Here is a 19,242-nt window from a genome sequence, read left to right as displayed (position 1 = left end):
TATGTTAAAAGGCATGGACAGAGTGGATGTGGCAAAGTTGTTTCCCATGATGGGGGAGTCTAGTACGAGAGGGCATGACTTCAGTATTGAAGGACGCCCTTTCAGAACAGAAATGCGAAAACATTTTTTTAGTCAGAGGGTGGTGAATCTATGGAATTTGTTGCCACGGGCAGCAGTGGAGGCCAAGTCATTGGATGTATTTAAGGCAGAGATTGATAGGTATCTGAGTAGCCAGGGCATCAAAGGTTATGGTGAGAAGGCGGGGCAGTGGGACTAAATAGGATAAAATGGATCAGCTCATGATAAAATGGCGGAGCAGACTCGATGGACCGAATGGCCTACTTCTACTCCTTTGTCTTATGGTCTTACGGTCTAAAATGCCAGAGGAACTCAGCAGGTCAGGAAGCATCTATGAAGAAGCAACAGTCAACATTTCAGGCCAAGTCCCTTCATCTGGAGAGACAAAGAGTCCTAATGAATGGTTGAGGCCCAAAATGTCCAGAGTTTATTCCCCTCCATAGATGCTGCCTGACCTGCTGAGTTCTGGTTGCATTTTGTGTGTGTTGCTCAAGATTTCTAGCAACTGCAGAATCTCTTGTGTCTCCACAATGGCAGATTAAACTAAATCTCATTTGCCTGTACATGACCATATCCCTCTGTTTTCTGTATTTTTGGATGTCTATCTAGCAACCTCTTAAATGCCCCATCATATCAATGGGGAACACTCTTCCCCATTCAGCTATAAACTAACTCAATATAGAATGCATCTCAACTATATACACAGCATTCTACAAAGTGTATAATAAAACTGCTATACAGACATCCACAGAATAGTCAATTTATAAATTGTCCCATTCAGGTCTATAAATTTAATTGCTGTGGAAGATTTTTTCCTCTTGTGGGATAACACCTTTCCTGACAAGGAGAATTACTCTGCTTGGCAGATGAGACTTGTTGCTGTGAAAACAATCTGAAGCTCTTGAGGCTCCTCAGTGGAGGATGCACGGGTTGATCCTGGGAATGCCGGAAGTGGACACATTTTTTTCTCCTGCCTTTTACTTTTTCTAGTTTGTGCATCTTGATCTTGGGAAGGTGCATTTAGTTCACTGAAGTATTCTCTTATTAATCCTTCTTTTGCTACCTTTACAAATTGATCTGTCCTCTTGGCTTCCTCATCCACAACATCTTCTAATGAATCCTCTGTTTTTGTTACTCCATTGACTCCTTCCTTATAGGCCTTACATTTATCTGGCCATGGTCTTTACATCTACTTTTATAAGCAGCTTTTGTCCCCACAATTCTGGTCCTCCGGCTTTTACCACAATGTCCCTTGTGGGTTGTTGCATTTCACTGTTACGAATGTCATTCCCTCAGGAGTTATTTTTTTCTCCAGTATAAGTTCTTAGTTGGATATCTTCAGCCTTCAGTTCAGTATCTGTGAAATGCTATTTAAACTCATTTTGTGGAATGACAGAAACAGCTGAGCTTCTGTCCAATTCCATTTTAATTTATTTGTCCTTCACTTCTGGTGTAAGCCATATTGTTTGTCTATTGTTAGTTTTCATATTGGAAATCTCAAGGGCACTTAGCCCTGTGTCACTCTCATCATTATCAGATTTTTCATCAACAGCATGCAAATTAGCTCTCTTTTTGAAACTGCAACTTGACTTATTAGCTTTTTCTCTTCCATGTGCAGACAATTTATCTTTGCCTGCCAAACGTGGTTTGTATGTGACCTAACGTTTGTATTTTCTGCGATGTTCGCCTTTAAATCTGCATTGGTCTGGTGTATATGAGCCTCTGCCACAATAGTAACACAATTTGTTTGGCCAGACTGGCTTATGTTTAGATGTCTCAATTTTGTTCCACTCACTTTCATTCCTGACTATAACTCAATTATGTCTCTGTCTGTTGTTTCCATTGATACAGCTACTTCAACTGCTCTTTTACATGTAAGTTGTGTTTCAGTGAGGAGCCCTTTTTGAATGTTTTCTTGTAAGATTCTACCAATTAAATGATTTCTCAGTGCATCATTAAGCCCATTACCAAACTGACAATGTTCAGACACTACCTCATTTTTTTAATATACAGTATTTCTATTTTTGCACTTTCGTTAATCTATTCAATATATGTAATTGATTTACTTGTTTATTTATTACTATTGTTTTTTTATTTTTTATTATTTTTTCTCTCTGCTAGATTATGTATTTCATTGAACTGCTGCTGTTAAGTTAACAAATTTTACGTCACATGCCAGTGATAATAAACCTGATTCTGATTCTGACTCTGACAATCTCTTCCTTTTGATTCCACTTATGAAACCTAAAGCATTCCGAAATCAACAATGGATTTGGTTCTAAATGTTCTGGCATTACTTTCATGCATTAACATCAGCAAGGAGCTCATTTCTGCTGGCTAGATTGGAGCAGTTAAACTTTGAAACAAATTGTATGCCTTTAAACATAATACACTCAGCAAAATTGGTACTTGTTTCTCATTGGCTACTTCATTTGCTTCAAAGTACTGTTCAATTAGCTCAGTATACATGAGCCAGTTACCAGTTGAACAACTAAATGCGTCTATCTTTCCGCTGTAGCCAGCCTTTTCTGATTTTCTTTATGATTATTATCACCTGGTACACATTGTTTATGAACCCTGATTTTTTTTTTCATTTTCTGGCTTTTTTTTAACTTGACTGTCTCTGGATGTGCTGGGCTGCATTTTGTTTTACTCGACCATTCCTCGCTGCACTTCAACAGGTCGGTAGCAGTCTCGGGGTTTGTTTTAAAAATACCTCGTCACCACTTGAATGTTTTTTAACTTCAAAACATCAAACTAATTAAAAGGAAAAGAAGGAGAGTCTAAAAGGAGAGTCTTAGTTTGTTCCTAACTTTAAGCGACATGTGTATGTATCGCATGTATGTGTATGTGTCAGGGAGGGGTAGCACCTCTGGTGGGGGAACATATCGCGTCCTTTTCAGGGCAGTTAGTCCACCTTTGGTCCCCACCTGGCACTCAGCTCTCACCTGTGGCTCCCTGTAGCTGTTTGCATGCGACAGCGGCCACACCCCGGGCAACGGCTTCGACAAGCCGGCTAAACCAGGTGAGGGTAGCCGACGGGTCTCAAACCCTCGGTAAGATAGGGAGTCGTCTATCCCAGCATGTGAAGACAGACTCCGGCGGATTGAGCGGATGAGACCAATGGAAGGTCCAACGGTCAAGAAGGCAGTCTCTGCAAGCGTCGTGGAACGTGTAGAGCAAGACAAGACACAGAAGACGTCCTGGTCATCCACTGCGCCTAGTCCCACCTCCAGCCATCTAGACTCTGTCTTGCCACTGGACCCAGATGGGAATTGGGAAGAGAGAGTGAGGCTGACGCTGCGCAACTCTCCCTCACTTAAATCCAAATCACGCGCTAGTCTCGACACCATCATTAAGGTGTCGAGGTCCTCATCAACGTCAACGATGGACGAACAGCACCATGATGCGTATGCACTTCAGGTATTTATACATATAACCCGTAATGAATTATTTAAGTGAACAAGAGTGCTTAATGAGCCAACATATATACAATATTACTCAAATATTCCTGAAATATTAAATACACAACATCTCACATTTCCTTTCAGCTTTCCCCCTCTCATCTTAGATACATGTCCTCTAGTATTAGACATTTCTACCCTGGGAAAATTATGTTGAGACTAATCACCCAGTCTAATTTTCTTTACCATTGAAATCATGCCATAAAACCAAAGGAAGTTGGCCCTCATCACCTGCAACAGCAGTAAGGGGTGAATGCATTTTAATTACAAGTCTTAGAGCAAAGGTCATAAAATGATTCTGTGAGTACTCAGAGAAATTAAGACTATGATTTGCAATGCTAAGTAGAATCAAATTCCCTTTTGGATTCTAACTCATGACTTAGAATTTTACATTTTCTGATAGGAAAACAGAACAATTTGCTTGTCCAGCTGACAATCCCATCCATCCCTGGTTACTTCCCCACACACTTAAAAGATTTATTTAATATTTGAGTAGATTCCTTAGGAAGAGAACATAGGAATCTTATACTGATAAAATTTCAAGGAAATTCTTACCAAATGAAATCAAATGTGTTTCAGTTCCTTTGAAAGCATTTAGGCTCCACCCTAGCTCGGTTTTATGAACCTTGGAAGGAATTCATTACTTTTGGTTTTGAAAGGAAGGATGGCTGCAATTTAGAACCTGACTGTTCTTTAGGCCTCGGGGGACTTTAGTCGCAGCAGCCCAGAGCTTTGAAGCCCTTGATGACCCTGTCAAGTGCAAATAAGTCAACAATTTGACATGAGGGTGAACGAAACTTACGTAACCTTCCAGGATATTGAGTCTCAAGGCCATAATGTTTTAAGTGTATTAAAGTGAATATTCCCTGAATTATTCTGAATCTAGATAATCACCTAATTCAATGGTGTTTATGGAATTCTGGAGCAAAGATTTCCAGCATTTTCAGAATCTCTGGTGTTGTTACTTACACATTACTCCATGGGATGTTTTTACTCACTTACTTATGGGCCAAATGTTGTTGCATGTGGCACAGCTTGGTGTCTCCCCCCCCCCCCATATCCTTCACTTTCCAACTTAATCAGATGTTTTATTGACAAAATGCTCATAAAGTACTGTACGATTTGAGAACTTAAAGCACTGTACGATTTGAGAACTGAGCTACGTTTGACAATACCATATCATAAAAGTCAAGTTACATCCTGTTGCAGAAAGCCTGCAACCATTCCTCATTTCCTGAATAATGTAAACCATTTGAAAGGTCATTTTGTCTACAGTGAAGCTGCTGTTATTGTTGCTCCAGACATTTACTCACCAGATGGAATTCAGAAAGGTCACTGCCTCTTCATGTGAAGGTTCTGGAATACCTAATAAAACAAGGCAAGTTATGCCCTCAAGAACAGAAGAGAAAGTAAATCATATCTTCAGAAGGAGTCCTCCAGACAGATGCATGTTTTGTGTGTGTGTGTGTGTGTGTGTGTGTGTGGAGTGGGTTACTTTGACTTCTGATCTTTTCCATCACTTTGGGAATATGCCAAAGTCTCCATTCCACGACCAGGACCATTGCTGATTCTGATTCCGTAAGGGGTCAGGTTAGTAGCACATGAATATGACTGAGAATCTGAGTAAATTCAAGTGAATACTTTGTATAAAAGGGCTAGGATCAGAAGGATGAACCATGGGAGCCTCAGACCTTTCGTTGCATTAGTCCTCTCCCATTAATGAAGCACAGTCGAGGAAATGAAGCTGGTGCTTCACAGCCAGTGACACTTCACACTAAGTTTATCCTGGATCATTCTGGGAGCAATGTAATCCCCCAGGTTTACAGCAGACTGTTGCTTTACCCAGAACCTAACCATTGGCAGCAGCAGGACTCAAACAAACAAAAAAGAAGAGCAGATGGAGAAGACCATATTTCACTCACAGTACAGTCAGGAAGCTGTCATATTGAGAGAAATATCATCCTTGAAAAAAGTTCTTAAACATCTCAATGTACAACGAGAGGGCGTTCCTTCCTCTGTAACACAAATAAACTTGAAAACCCACTCTGAAACCATTCGCAATCATGTCACCATCAATCCACATTCACATCCCTGCAAATAACTTTGACAAAACATTTCATCCTTATGAAAATATATATCCAGTTTGCTGCTATCAACCTCCTTTCCCCACCACAATAATTCCCCTTTGTAACAGAGAGGTCCTTTCTGCACAGTGAACTGGATAGATGCTTTCTTTAAGTGTGCTCCTGAGGAAAAGGAAGTAGGCACAGGCCTGGATCAGGTTCTGGGGCCCAAGCTGGCAATCAGCTTCAGTGAGTTAACGCACCAGATGTGCCCGCTTGAGCGTCAGATTAGACTCTGCCTGTTTTGTATTTCTGTGGGAAGAAGGTAAGAACGAACAGATTGGAAGCTGCAGGAGCAATGCAGTCAGGCATGAACGATTTGCTCAAAAACTAAGCCACGGAGATCTGCGTCTACTGAATCTCTTCAAAGCCAAGTGGGTCAGAGTTCTAGTTAAAAAGGGAGTCGGTATCTTGCAAGAAAGAGGAGCTGAAGTCAAAGTCTAGTTGAATGGCAGAGAAGGCTTGGATTGAGCAGCTATCAGAACTAATCATGCTGTTTCTTATGTTCTTGTGAGTGAGATTAGTAGCTCAACTCCGAATCACATGAAATCGTTAAAGGTTGTGGGCAACACGGAACATAGTGGTTAGTGTAACACTTTACAGCATTAGCTGTAGGATTGGAGTTCAATTCCTACTGCTGTCTGTAAGGAGCTTGTTAACTCTCCCCATGACTGCACGGGTTTCCTCCAGTACTCCGATTTCCTCACATGATTTAAGATTAAGACATGCTGTTTAGATTTACAGTTTAGGGTGATGAATGCACGTGCTATGTTGGTGCAGTAAGCGTGGCAACACTTGCCCAGCACAAATCTCACTGATCTGATTTGGCGTAAACATTGCATTTCACTGTATATTTCCATGTACGTGCAACTAATAAAGCTAATCTTTTAATCTCTTTAAATGTATTACACAGACGACCATTCAGTCTATCAAGTCTATGCTGGTCAAAAAAAACAGTATCCCTACCAATCCCATCTTCCAACACTTAGCCCACAACACTGCAAGACAGTAGCCCTGATGGGCACATCCAGTACTGGTTCCATATGATGTGGGTCTCTGCATCCACTAGTCTTACATCTACTCGTTAAAGACTCTGAGTGAAACTTTCTTTCCTCACCTCTTCTTTTATCCTTGTACCAATTAGTTTAAGTTGTTTCTCTATGGTTCTCAACCCCTCAGCAATGAGAAATAGGTTCTTTCTGTGTTTCATCCTCTCATAATTGGATACATCCTAATCAAGCCTCCTCTCAGCCTCCACCAATCTAAAGTAAACAAGCCCAGGGCATCCAATCTTTCCTCAGTTCTACAATGTCTTGGAACAATCCTTATAAATCTCCTTTACACCTTCCTCATTGCAATAGGTTTCTTTCAATACAGTGATGCTGCTACCTATACCGTACAGCAGCGGTCCCCAACCACCAGGCCACGGACCAGTACCAGGCCGCAAGGCATGCGCTACCGGGCTGCGAAGAAACGATATGATTTGGCGATAGGAGTCAGTGGCACCTTTCCTTATTCCGTCACGCCCTGTTGAGCTTGAACGCACGCGAGGTCATTACCCGCGCGTCATCCATGTCAGCGCGGGAAGGAGATCAACTCCATGAGCTTGCAAATGACGGCAGGCTGAAAAGTATGTTTGACATAACATCTCTGCCGGCACTCTGGATCAAAGTCAAGGGTGAATATCCTGAGTTAGTCAGGAAAGCACTGAAAACGTTGCTTCCATTTCCAACATATCTCTGCAATGAATGCAACGAAAACTAAATTGCGGAATAGACTGGACATAAGGAACCCCCTTCGAGTATCGCTGTCTCCCATCACCCCTCGATAGGACCGTCTCGTTGCAGGAAAACAAGCCCAAGGCTCCCACTGATTCAGCGATATTGGTGCGTTGCAATGATTTTATATGTTCATACGAGGAAAACATGCGCTGTGTGTTTGATATGATGCTATTATAAGTGACTTATATAACCATGTAACAATTACGGCATGGAAACAGGCGATCTCACCCCTTCTAGTCCGCGCCGAACGCTACTCTCACCTAGTCCCACCAACCTGCACTCAGCCCATAACCCTCCAATCCTTTCCTGTCCATATACCCATCCAATTTTTCTTTAAATGATAATATCGAACCTACTTCTACCACTTCTACTGGAAGTTCGTTCAACACTTCAAGCTCCCCTGTCCTCCCCTGATAATTGTCTTATCGCTATATTCATGCGAGGAAAATATGCGCTGTGTGTTTAATATTAAATTCGTTAGATAAACGCTTTTAGAAACGAAATTGAGTGTACTAGCCACTTATCACCTGTATTCCGGTCATGATGAACACACCGCCGCCGCCAACAGAATCGGCAAAAACAATTTTTAAGAAATCGGCACGTAAACGCATGCTGAAGTTACGCATGAGCACTGGTGCCCGCGCAAGGCTTCATGGTCATTGTAGTCTTTCTCGGGGTAAACCCAACGTATTTGACTGCTACTCTTGTACGTTGGCAACCCTACTCCCCCGCCCCGGTCGGCCGGTCCGCAAGAATATTGTCAATATGAAACCGGTCCGCAGTACAATAAAGGTTGGGGACCCCTGCCATACAGGACAGGACAGTAGCATAGCAGTTAGTGCAATTCCTTAACAGAACCAGCAATCGCCGATCAGGATTCAATTGTGGCTGCTGTCTGTAAGGAAGTTGTATGTTCTCCCCAAGGCTGTGTGGCTTTCCGCAGGGTGCTCCAGCTTCACCCACATTCCAGAGATTGGCACCAAACGTGTAGCGATTGTGTGGGCTGCCCTCTGATGTGCAGGTGACAAATAAAACTAATCATAATGAACCGATTGTTTCTACTATAATCTCCCTACTCATATCTACACTTCAGATGCTGAAGGAAAGCATCTCAGACAGTTTACCTCAGATGGTTGAAGAAGTTTGGCAAGAGTCCCCAGATCATAAGGACTTTCTACAGGGCCATAACCGAGAGCATACTGACTGGCTGCATCGCTGTCTGGTATGGGAACTGCACCTCCCTTAATCACAGGTCTCTGCAGAGAATTGTGCAGACAGTCCAGTGCATCTGTAAATGTGAACTTCCCACTATTCAGGACGGTTACAAAGACAGGTGTGTAAAAAAGGCCCGAAGGATCATTGGGGACCTGAGCCACCCCAACCACAAACTGTTCCAGCTGCTACTGTCCGGGAAATGGCACTGCAGCGTTAAAGCCAGGACCACCAGGCTCTGGGACAGCTTCTTCCATCAGGCCATCAGACTGATTAATTTGCACTGACACAATTGTATTTCTATGCTATATTTCCTGTCCTGTTGTACATACTATTTATTACAAATTACTATAAATTACACATTGCACATTTAGATGGAGACATAACGTAAAGATTTTTCACTCCTCATGTATGTGAAGGATGTAAGAAATAAAGTCAATTCAATTCATATGTCTTATACATCTTCTCTGTACATCCTGCTACCTCTAGCAATTTGTGAACATGCACTGCCAGGTCCCTTTGTTCCTCCGCAGTGCTGAAGCCGTCGGTGTTTTTGATATTTATTAATGACATGGAGGTGAATGTGGGGTTAGGAAAAGTAAGTTTGCAAACGACATGAAAACTGGTGAGTTGTGGATAGCAAAGAACCTTGTCAACTGCTACAGCAACAGGCAGGGCAATGAACACTTTGTGCACAATACAGTGCCATGTAAAAGTCTTAGGTGACCTGGATGTTTTCCATAGTTTCAGATGGTATGGCCTCCAAAGAGCCCTGGTCTCAACATTATTGAGGCGTCTGGGATTACCTGGAGAGACAGAAGCGAGACAGCCAACTTCTGGAAAAGAACTATGACAAGTTCTCCAAGATGCTTGCAACAACCTACCAGCTGATTTTCTTATAAAACTGCATGGCAGTGTACATAAGAGAACTGATGCAATTTTAAAGACAGGTGTGGTCACACTAAATATTGATTTGACTTCATTTTTTAATGATTACTGCTCTTTATAGTATTTTTTGATAGATTGAAACTTTACATTTAATTGTTCTTGAAAGTATCTTCACTTCAAAGAATTTTTGCACAATACTGCATGTCAAGCTCCATAGCAGCAAGGCAAATGTGTGTTTTGTAAATATAGTTCATATGCAAGAGCTAAAACAAGAGGGACATTTTTCAGCTCAAGGGCTGCACTGCTACAGGCAAATTCTTCTTCACCTAAGACAGTTCCAGTTTACAAAGAGCTTCTTCATTCACCGACAAGAGAAGATCTGCAAATGCTGAAAATCCAAGTCACACACATTTACTAGTTCTTATGCTGTCACCAAAACCGCTTGCACTGAATCTAACAGACCTCACCAAGAGAAGGCATTACCTGCAGTTATCAGGTTGTAGGAATTGTTTTCAGACTCTTTGCAAACTGAACAGGGAGTTATCAGGATATTCTTCCTATGATTCACAGCCTGGGTATCCCAGTGCACCCAGAAAGATATGCTCAGTAATCATAGCCACTGTGCATCAGCTGGGGTCAAAACTGGATCTGGCATTTCACCTGGAGATCAGATCAGTGACTGTAGGCCCATTCAAGTGATCAAATGGCTGGTTGGTGGGGGTAGATCCGCCTCTGAGACTAAGGGCTAAGTGGTCATGGTCTGAGTACAAAATGGGGTTTGGAGGTGAAATGGAGGTGTGGTGAATTTCTCATCTGAGTTATACTGCTGGAACTTGGACCTCTTAATGCTCTACTGAGTGACTTACAAGCTTTATGCTTTTGCACTTCAGTAGATGTAGTCTTTAGTATATAAAACATATGTGAATAGTGTCAGGAACTTACAGTATCTGAGCAGTTCTGATGCAATGTTTCAACTCAAAAAATTGACCATTCCATCCCACTCTCAAACGGTGCTCAACCTATTGAGTTCCTCCAGCAGATTGCTTCCTGCGCCAGATTCCAGGGTCTGCGGTTTCTTGTGTCTCTGAGCTTCCCTTTAAGATCATTGTCCAGTCTGCACAATCCTACAGTAAAATGAATCATAAGAACACAAATATAAGCAGGGATTAGCCATACAGTCCCTTGATGGAGGGGTAAGGATGCAGATCGATGGGAGTAGGTTTGGCACAGACTAGATGGGCTGAAGGCCTGTTTCCGTGCTGTACTCTGATTCTGAACCTGGCTACTGTGCTCTACCTTTTGAACTCATTACTACCAATCGGGAAGAAATGGCAATGGACAAAGCAGGCTGAGGTGGCCATCCAAAAGGTAAGGGAAATGGTGATGACAGACACTGTACTCACACATTATGATCCACGTCGTCCAGTGAAGCTTGCAGTGAAACTGTTCAGGAAAAAGGTGTCCAGAGCTGTCAGAACCACTTCCTGCGGCCCCAGAGTCAGCTCCTACAACTACTGCAGAGGGGATCCCAGAATATGAGATTGTTTCACAGCCACAAGTCTCACCTGCTCAGCAGAGTGATCCCCTTTGTCAGGAAAGACGCTATCCCACAAGAATAAAAAATCCTCCACAGTGATTAAACCTTTAGGTTTGAATGGGACAATTTAAGACTTTCTATGCTATGGATGTCTATACTGTATAGTAGTTGCATTATATAGTGTACTGTGTATATACATATATATTCTATTTGATTTGGAGTTTATGGCTAAGCAGGGAGGAGTGTTGTGTATTTAATATTTCAATAATGTTTGAGTAATATTGTAAATATATTGTTTGATTTAGCATTCTTGTTCATTAAAATTATTTGTTACGTCATCATGCTGCCAAGTCATACACACATGCCTCGCTTAAAATAAAAATGAAACTAAGACACATCACTCCCAGCTCCGTATTTTTCTTTTTCTTAGTTTAATATTTTGGAGTTACAAAACATTACAGACAGCTCTGGTCGTACCAGCATTTATTATTGTCAAACCCTAATTGCTCTTGTACTGAGGAGACTATGAAAAATCATCCTCACTTTTACGCTTGCAGTCACACCTAAGCTGAAGCAGGAAAGGACAATTTTTCTTCCTTCCTTCCTTGAGGCACATTATTAAGTCAGATGGATTTTTACAATGATCCTGTTACTGATAGTAGAATTTTTTTAATATATCCAGATCTATTTAATTAGTAGAATTAAAATTCCTGTCTGCCTCGGTGGGATATGATATTATGTATCTGGGTCAAGGATCCAGAGTGCTGGCTGCGAAGTTAGATTCTGTACCAGTACATCCTCGGTAGAGCAGAAATAAGAGGAGAAGCAGAAGACATTTGGCCGCTCAATTCTCTTCCATTACTCAGTAAAATCAGTGGTTTTGGCCTCAGCTTTCCTACCAGTTCTCAGTAACACATGTCCTCTATAGGTCCAAAACCTATCCATCCTGGTCTTGAGTATACTCAATGATTCAATCCTCTCAGCATATTTTGTGAGGATTCCAAAAATTTATAATGCCCAAGAGAGAAGAAACCCTCATTTCCATCTAGAATGGGGGGGGGGGGGGGGGTGCATTCGGAAAAAAGCTCCAGATTCCCCGTTCTGGGAAGCGCCCTACATTGCCTATCAATCAAGCCCTCGCAGGACATAGAACATAAAACAGTACAGTATGCCACAGGAAAAGGATGCAGACTACATACAACCTTAGCCCATAGTGCACTGGCCAAGATGCCAATCTAATCCCTCTGCCTGCACACGATCTGTGTTGTCACATGAATAAAGTCACCAGAGAGAGGTAGCTGGTAGATATGAAGTAGTATTTTTATTCGACAAAATGAGACACAGCACTCATCATAAGTTATATTACATTTAACTTTCACACCTCCTTCTTTGCATCCACACTACAGACACCCAAATGAATTTTAAATCAGCATTGACTAGTCTTCCAATTAACTGTAGTTCATGACTCTGAGGAGCCCATTCTCCAGAGCAGCATTTTATATTTATTCTACAGTCCATATCCAGGTCTGAAGATTGGTGGCTGAAGTTATTTGCTATATGTCCTAACCCTCCTCTTGACCCTCCTGGACAAAAAAATCATATCAGTAAAGGCCAGCCTTAAGGATGGTCTACTCAAATCAGGCACCAGAATTGCCCTGTGTCGGAATACACCCAGTTACTTTATGTTCATTTACATCTACCGTATCATCCCTAATGGCTACCTACAAGACTCTAAGGAGAGGGATTAATCCAGTAATTCGAGCAACAGTCTTTAAAAATGCAGCTTCATCAATCGCATGCCTGTTGACTCTCTTCCTGCTGGCTGATTGCAACTTAATCACACTCTTTATCTCCACCGATTCAGTATCTGATAGCTAAAACTCTGCAGTGGTACCTGTGGTTACTCTCTGGTTAGGGGCACCAGTATGATAAATGTACCAAGCTCACAGAGCCTCTTCTAGTGAAACCCCCTTCCAAACTGTCCAGTCGATTGCTGGCATGAATGTTGAAAGGCCCCAGCTTATTTGTATTCACTCCCCATTCGGGCTGGGGGCAGACTGCTTTCTTCCCTTTCTTCTCTTTCTCAGTTGGCTATGCCATTGAAGTTGTGGAACCTGATGTCTCTGCTGTAGCTTGATCCATTCCCATCAACTTTCCTCATATATCGTTTCTATTCTATGCTATACAACTAATCATCTCCCTTCAGAAACCAGCCTTCATTACAAGAGTACTGTTATTATTAAACTCACCGAATCTGCACACAGACACAAGTGTCATTTGTCAAAAGTACCATCTGTGGTCCTACCCATCTGGGGGCAAACCATGCCCTTTCAAGCAGCACCCTCACCATGACTTGGTCACCCGGCTGTGGGAGGACTACCTCCTTTCCCTCTGCCTCTCTCTGATCAGCAATGTGTCGTTGCTGCTTTGCTCGGCCTCTCAATGTGTTACCCTGTCCATGTCCATGTCCATGTGGATCTGACTGCAGGGCAGCCCAGATCCACCAACTGCGCCAAGAGCTCCAGTCCCTGGCACGGCAGTTCACGGTAGCAATGGAGGAGGAGAAACCTCCCCCAGTTGAGCTCCAGAACATCTGCAGGAAGAAACTAATGACCCAGTGCAGAGCAGAATGGCACAGGAGGCGAGGGGGAGAAAGAGCCAGGAAGCGAACTGTCTTCATAGCCAATCCATTTGGTTTTACAAAACACCTCCTAGGGCAGAAACACAACGGCCACCTTGTGTGCTCTAAAGAAGAGGTAGACCATTTCCTTCATAACATCCTGAGTGACCCTGCAAGGGAGCAAGAGCTGGGCCTCCACAGAGCCCTTACAAGCCAACCACTCCCCATAGTGGAGTTCGATGTGAGGGAGCCCACCTGAAAAGAAGTCCAGAAGGTTGTGTCTTCAGCCAGAGTCAGTTCTGCACCAGCAGAGTACCCTACAAGGTGTACAAGCACTATCCGGAGCTTCTCAACATTCTTTGGACGATCCTGCAAGTGATCTGGTACAGGGGGACAGTGGCAGACCAGTGGAGATACGCAGAGGGAGTCTGAATCCCCAAGGAGGAAAATTCGTCGAACCTGGAGCAAGTCAGATCCATCTCGCTGCTTAGTGTGGAAGGGAAAATCTTCTTTAGTGTCTTGTCCCTCTGGATGACAGACTTCCTCCTCAAGGACGCTTACATTGACACTTCAGTGCAGAAGGGTGGAATTCCTGGAGTGCCTGGGTGCCTGGAGCACTCTGGAGTAGTCACCCAGCTGATCAGGGAAGCGCACATGGGGAAGGGAGACCTGGTCGTGCTTTGGCTAGATCTCGCCATTGCGTATGGGTCAATACCCCACAAACCGGTGGAGTTTACACTGGACCAACACCATGTTCCCAGGAAGATCAAGGACCTCATCATGAACTATTATGGGAACTTCAGAATAAGGGTCACTTCTGGAGCTATGACATCAGGCTGGCATAGGCTGGAGAAGGAGATTATAACTGGGTGCACAATCTCTGTTATTCTCTTTGCCCTTGCCATGAATATGATAGTCAAGGCAGCCGAGGCAGAGTGTAGAGGCCCGCTGACCAGGTCTGTGTTCAGCAGCTCCCGATCAGAGCCTTGATGGATGACCTCATTATCACGACAACATCAGTTCCTGGTAGCAGGTGGATCCTCCAGGGCCGGGAAAAGCTCATCGCATGGGCAAGGATGAGCTTCAAACCAACTAAATCCAGGTCCATGGTGTTGAAGGAGGGCAAAGTTGTGGACAAGTTCCGTTTTACCTTGGATGGCACTACAATTCCATCTATCACCCAGAAGCCAGTCAAGCGCTTGGGGAAGGTCTTCTACTGTCGCCTCAGAGATGCAGCTGCCGTCCAATCAACTTCCAAGGAGCTTGAGATCTGGCTCACCACGGTGGACAAGTCAGGCTTACCTGGAATGTTCAAAGCCTGGATTTACCAGCATGGCATCCTACCCCAAATCCTATGGCCGCTACTGGAATACGAGGTGCCTGTGACAACTGTGGAGTTGCTGGAGAGGAAGATCAGTAACTACCTTCGAAGGTGGCTGGGCCTACCTCGTAGTCTGAGCGGTGCAGCACTGTACGGAAGGTGCAATAAGCTGCAACTTCCCTTCAGCAACCTGGGTGAGGAGTTCAGGGCTTCCCGCATGTAGCCCCCCTGGCCAGCCTCAGGGTCGCTCGGCTCGCTGTCATCCAGGGAAACAGCCCTCGGTTCCGCCAAACTGGGTAATTAGTTTGTGTGGATGCTGTGTGAGGTATCCCACCCCGCTCCAATAACAGACAATACACCAGATATGATTAAATGATTTACAATTTATAGATATTACTGGAACTATATAATTAATAGAGAAGAAAATATAAATGGAAAATAAAAGGCGCCACACTTATCAAAGTTCAATCTCTTCATGCACAAACAGTTGGAGCTCAGGACCTTTCTTCTTCACCCTGCGACCCCTCGGACCACCTTGACCGGCCGCCTGGGACAAACAATGGTGGTCGACCAGACGCTGTACACGAGTCCGTCTCCGTCTCCTCTCCTCACCAAACACCCTGCTCGGGATCCGACCCCGTTAGCGGACATCACAGCACCTGGTCCATCCTTTCTCTCTCTCTCCCGCCTTCTGCCCCAAAACCCCACACATACAATATCTTCGGACACACCAAAAGCATAACAACTATCCCAATTGGTTCGTAATACCTTTCTTATCAGTAACGTGATTCAAACAAACTGCTAGCGGGAAGGACTTTCTCAGCAGTTAACATAACAAAGAAGCCCTTTCAATTATAACATAACAAAGAAGCCATTTTATTAGACTACGCAGTGACAAAAAAAAAGAAACCCTCTTACACGCACAAGAGAGGTGCTGCAGTACAGGGATTCCAAGGGCCCTAAAGTGGCAGCAGCAGGCATCCAGGTGCGGAAAGGCAGGAAGTGGAAGGCATAGGAAGGGCTGGTGGTAGCAGAGTCCCGGCAGAGACACAGGGTTCTGGTGGGGACAGCGTCAACTGGGCGAGCAGGTCTGGGCTCCGTTTCACAGCCTCGCCATGACAAGGCCAAAGGCAAGGACAGATGCCAACTAGTCCTGGAGGAAGTGCGGGCTGGCGTTGAAGAGGAGAGGAACAGCAGGATGGTGGGCATGCGGCAGCAGGGAGCATGGACAAGGTGGGAAGGTGTGCTGGAGCGGAAAATCTCCTAGTCTGACATCTGGCAGGCAGAACCCCAGCTCATTAAATTTATGATCCAAGCTGTTTATGATGTCTTGCCAAGCCCTGCAAGCCTCCTTATCTGGGGCAAGAGCAATACACCAGCATGTCATCTCTGTCCAGGAAGAGGATCACTGGAGCATATTCTTGGCAGCTGCCCTAAAGCCTTGGAGGAAGGTCACTACCGGTGGCATCATGATCAGGCACCGAAGGCAGTGGCAGAGAGCTTTGCGATGGCCATGACCACCAGCAAACAGAGTGGTCAGAGGAAGAACATCTTTGTCAGAGCCGGAGAACAGCCCCTATGTCAGCCCAGACCAGCATCATCATCGGGCCTGCTTAGCACCGCAGCAGATTGGCTGCTTCAAGTTGACCTGGGGAGGCAGCTGAAGTTTCCCGACCAAATAGCAACAACTTCACTGAGGCCGGATGTGGTCCTTTCTTCAGTGTCCTCGAAGCAGGTTGTCCTCATCGAGTTGACAGTTCCCTGGGAGGACCACATTGAGGAGGCAAATGAGCGGAAGCGGGCCAAGTACCAGGAGCTGGTGGAGCAGTGCTGGAGGCAAGGCTGGAAGGCTTGCTGTGAGCCCACCGAAGTAGGGTGCAGGGGTTTTGCCGACCACTCACTCTGCAGAGTCTACACCCAACTTGACATTACTGGGGCTGGCAAGAGGAAAGCGATCAGGACCATCACAGAGGCCACTGAGAGAGTCTCCAGATGGCTATGGATCAGGAGGGGAGATCCGTGGGCCAGTGCTGCTGGGACACAAGCTGGGGTCTGATCAACCCCGGCTGGGTCGCCTGGGCAAGGGTGTATGACGTTGAAAGACACGAAACACCCGACGACCCCAGGTTACATCAATGATGTGTCCCAGCGCATCCACAGGGTGTATCTCAGAAGCTCTTTTTCCTGACTCTGATGGCAACTGCCTTTCTCATTGTTTCTATTCACAGGATAGTAACTTCATTGTTTGTGCACACCCAGAAATCTACAGGAAGCTGCACTCCCTCAATCTCAAGTACCTGGGGCTGACTTCTCTCTGCCCTCACTGTTTCATCTCCTGCACTGGTAATGTAAATCACCTCTCCAGTCATGGTCAAGGGTAGATCTGTTATCGATACGGACAGTCCCATGTCCACTAACGTTTCACATGGCGGACCTTATAATAAACCTCTTGTGTACATCCGTGGATGACCATCACTGGCAACAGAGGCTACTGTCAGCTGTTTGTCTAACCTCACTGGTTCTATAATCCGGTCAGCAACCAAATGAGAGAGAGAGTGAGAGAGAGAGTGAGAGTGCTGCTGTGGATTCTGCCTGCTTTGGTGAGTGATTTTCACACTTTCCTCTGTTTTTAGGACACTGCTTTCAACTATGGCCTGAGAAGGCACAGCTGTAACAATTCACCTCCTTTACCTTCACATGTCTATTCCAGCAGTTCCTTGCTACGTGCCCCAGTTGCTGGCACACAAGACAAGTTCTCTGTGATGTGACGGCAGCTACATTTATGACTTCTCTTCCCCCTCTTCTGGTCTATCTCATCAGTCCATGATAGTATCGCGGCGTAGGTTGATCCCAAATCTAAAACTTCCTGTTGGGCTGAGCTCAGGCCCTCCTTCAGCATTTTCAGGAAAACCGGATTATACCTCCCTGGATTATCCAACCCTGAATACTCCTCATACACTCAATATTTATGTTTTGCATAATCCACGGCTGTCTCATCAGCTCTTTGAATCACTGCCATTATCGTTCCCCAGTTGCTCACATCTCCCCACAGTTGTCGCCTCACTGTCCCTTCAAAGAAGCTTTATCTCCCATCATTACTGGCATTCCCAGTAGTTGCCCATGCACCATCCTGCACCCCCTGGGCCAACCTGTCCCACATATTCCTCGGGCACTTCCCTTTTACCAACATGTGTATACCTTTAGGATGCATCTGGTGAAATTCAACCATTTCCTCGAGCTTGCGCCAGAATTCTGAATTCCCACATGTGACTTCAAGTGAGGGCAACGCTGACAAAATGTTTTGCTTCTTCGTGAGGTGAAGGGCTTACGAATGGTCATAATCAGGGTCACGGGTTGGCTCGGGTCGGAGTCAGTTCAGCACTGAGGCAAGTGAGGCCATCCATGCCAGTCTAGGAGTCCAACTGATGTAGAGCAACAAGTGTTCCTGAACCTGGTGCCATAGGACCCAAGATTCCTGCACCTTCTGCCCGAAGGTAGTAGTGAGAAGAGAAGGAGATGGGTCAAATGCAGGCAAACAGGATGGGCTTAGGTGGGGATCCTAGCTGGCACAGAGCAGCAGGGCCAAACACCAGTTCATTTTCTATTCTCAGGCCTCAACATTTAATCTGGCTTGAGGACCCCTCTGTTTCAGCAATGGCCAATCTTTGTCCACTTCAAGGTGCCATACCTGCTTTCCTGAGAGTTCCAAATATGTTCAACTTACCCTTACAGCTTATTCAATCCATTCTAGGCAATATCCTTCTGCACCCAATCCAAAGTCTTTGATTCTTCCAATAGCGTTATATATTGCGATATGATCCTTCTCCTTTGCCCTGACTCTAATAAACAATGGCATAAACTCACAACACAAGTAAGTAATGTCAGGCAGTCAAAACAACTGACAGGCACAATAGTAAAGGTAAAACTTTGTGACTAGACTGTGTTGGTGTTCAGCAATGAGCTACTGACTTCCATTCTGTCTTTATTGTTACAATTTGTAACAGTGTTGAACTTGAAACACTGACAATGTAAATACATTGAAGCTCTAAATTGTTTCAAAGTAAAGGTTTTGGTACGTTTATTATTTAGAGAATTTATGGATTATATTCTTTAACATATAATTAATTAAAGGATATTTCACAATTATATTAACATGGATTGCAAAATTAGATTAACATTATATAAAAGAAAGTTAAGCTGCACTGGAGCATTCCAGTT

The 19,242-nt window shown here is 44.4% G+C and overlaps 1 pseudogene; it reads left to right on the top strand.

The window, feature by feature from the left end:
- The first annotated feature begins 13,494 nt into the window (after window positions 1-13,494).
- On the top strand, window positions 13,495-17,080 carry LOC140195726 (uncharacterized; annotated as a pseudogene).
- The last annotated feature ends 2,162 nt before the right edge of the window (window positions 17,081-19,242 follow it).

This window comes from Mobula birostris, chromosome 3 (genome assembly GCF_030028105.1).
Source record: "Mobula birostris isolate sMobBir1 chromosome 3, sMobBir1.hap1, whole genome shotgun sequence".
In the NCBI taxonomy this organism is placed as follows: domain Eukaryota; kingdom Metazoa; phylum Chordata; class Chondrichthyes; order Myliobatiformes; family Myliobatidae; genus Mobula; species Mobula birostris.
Note: the sequence above shows the minus strand (reverse complement) of the source record. Positions and strands in the feature narration are given on the sequence as shown.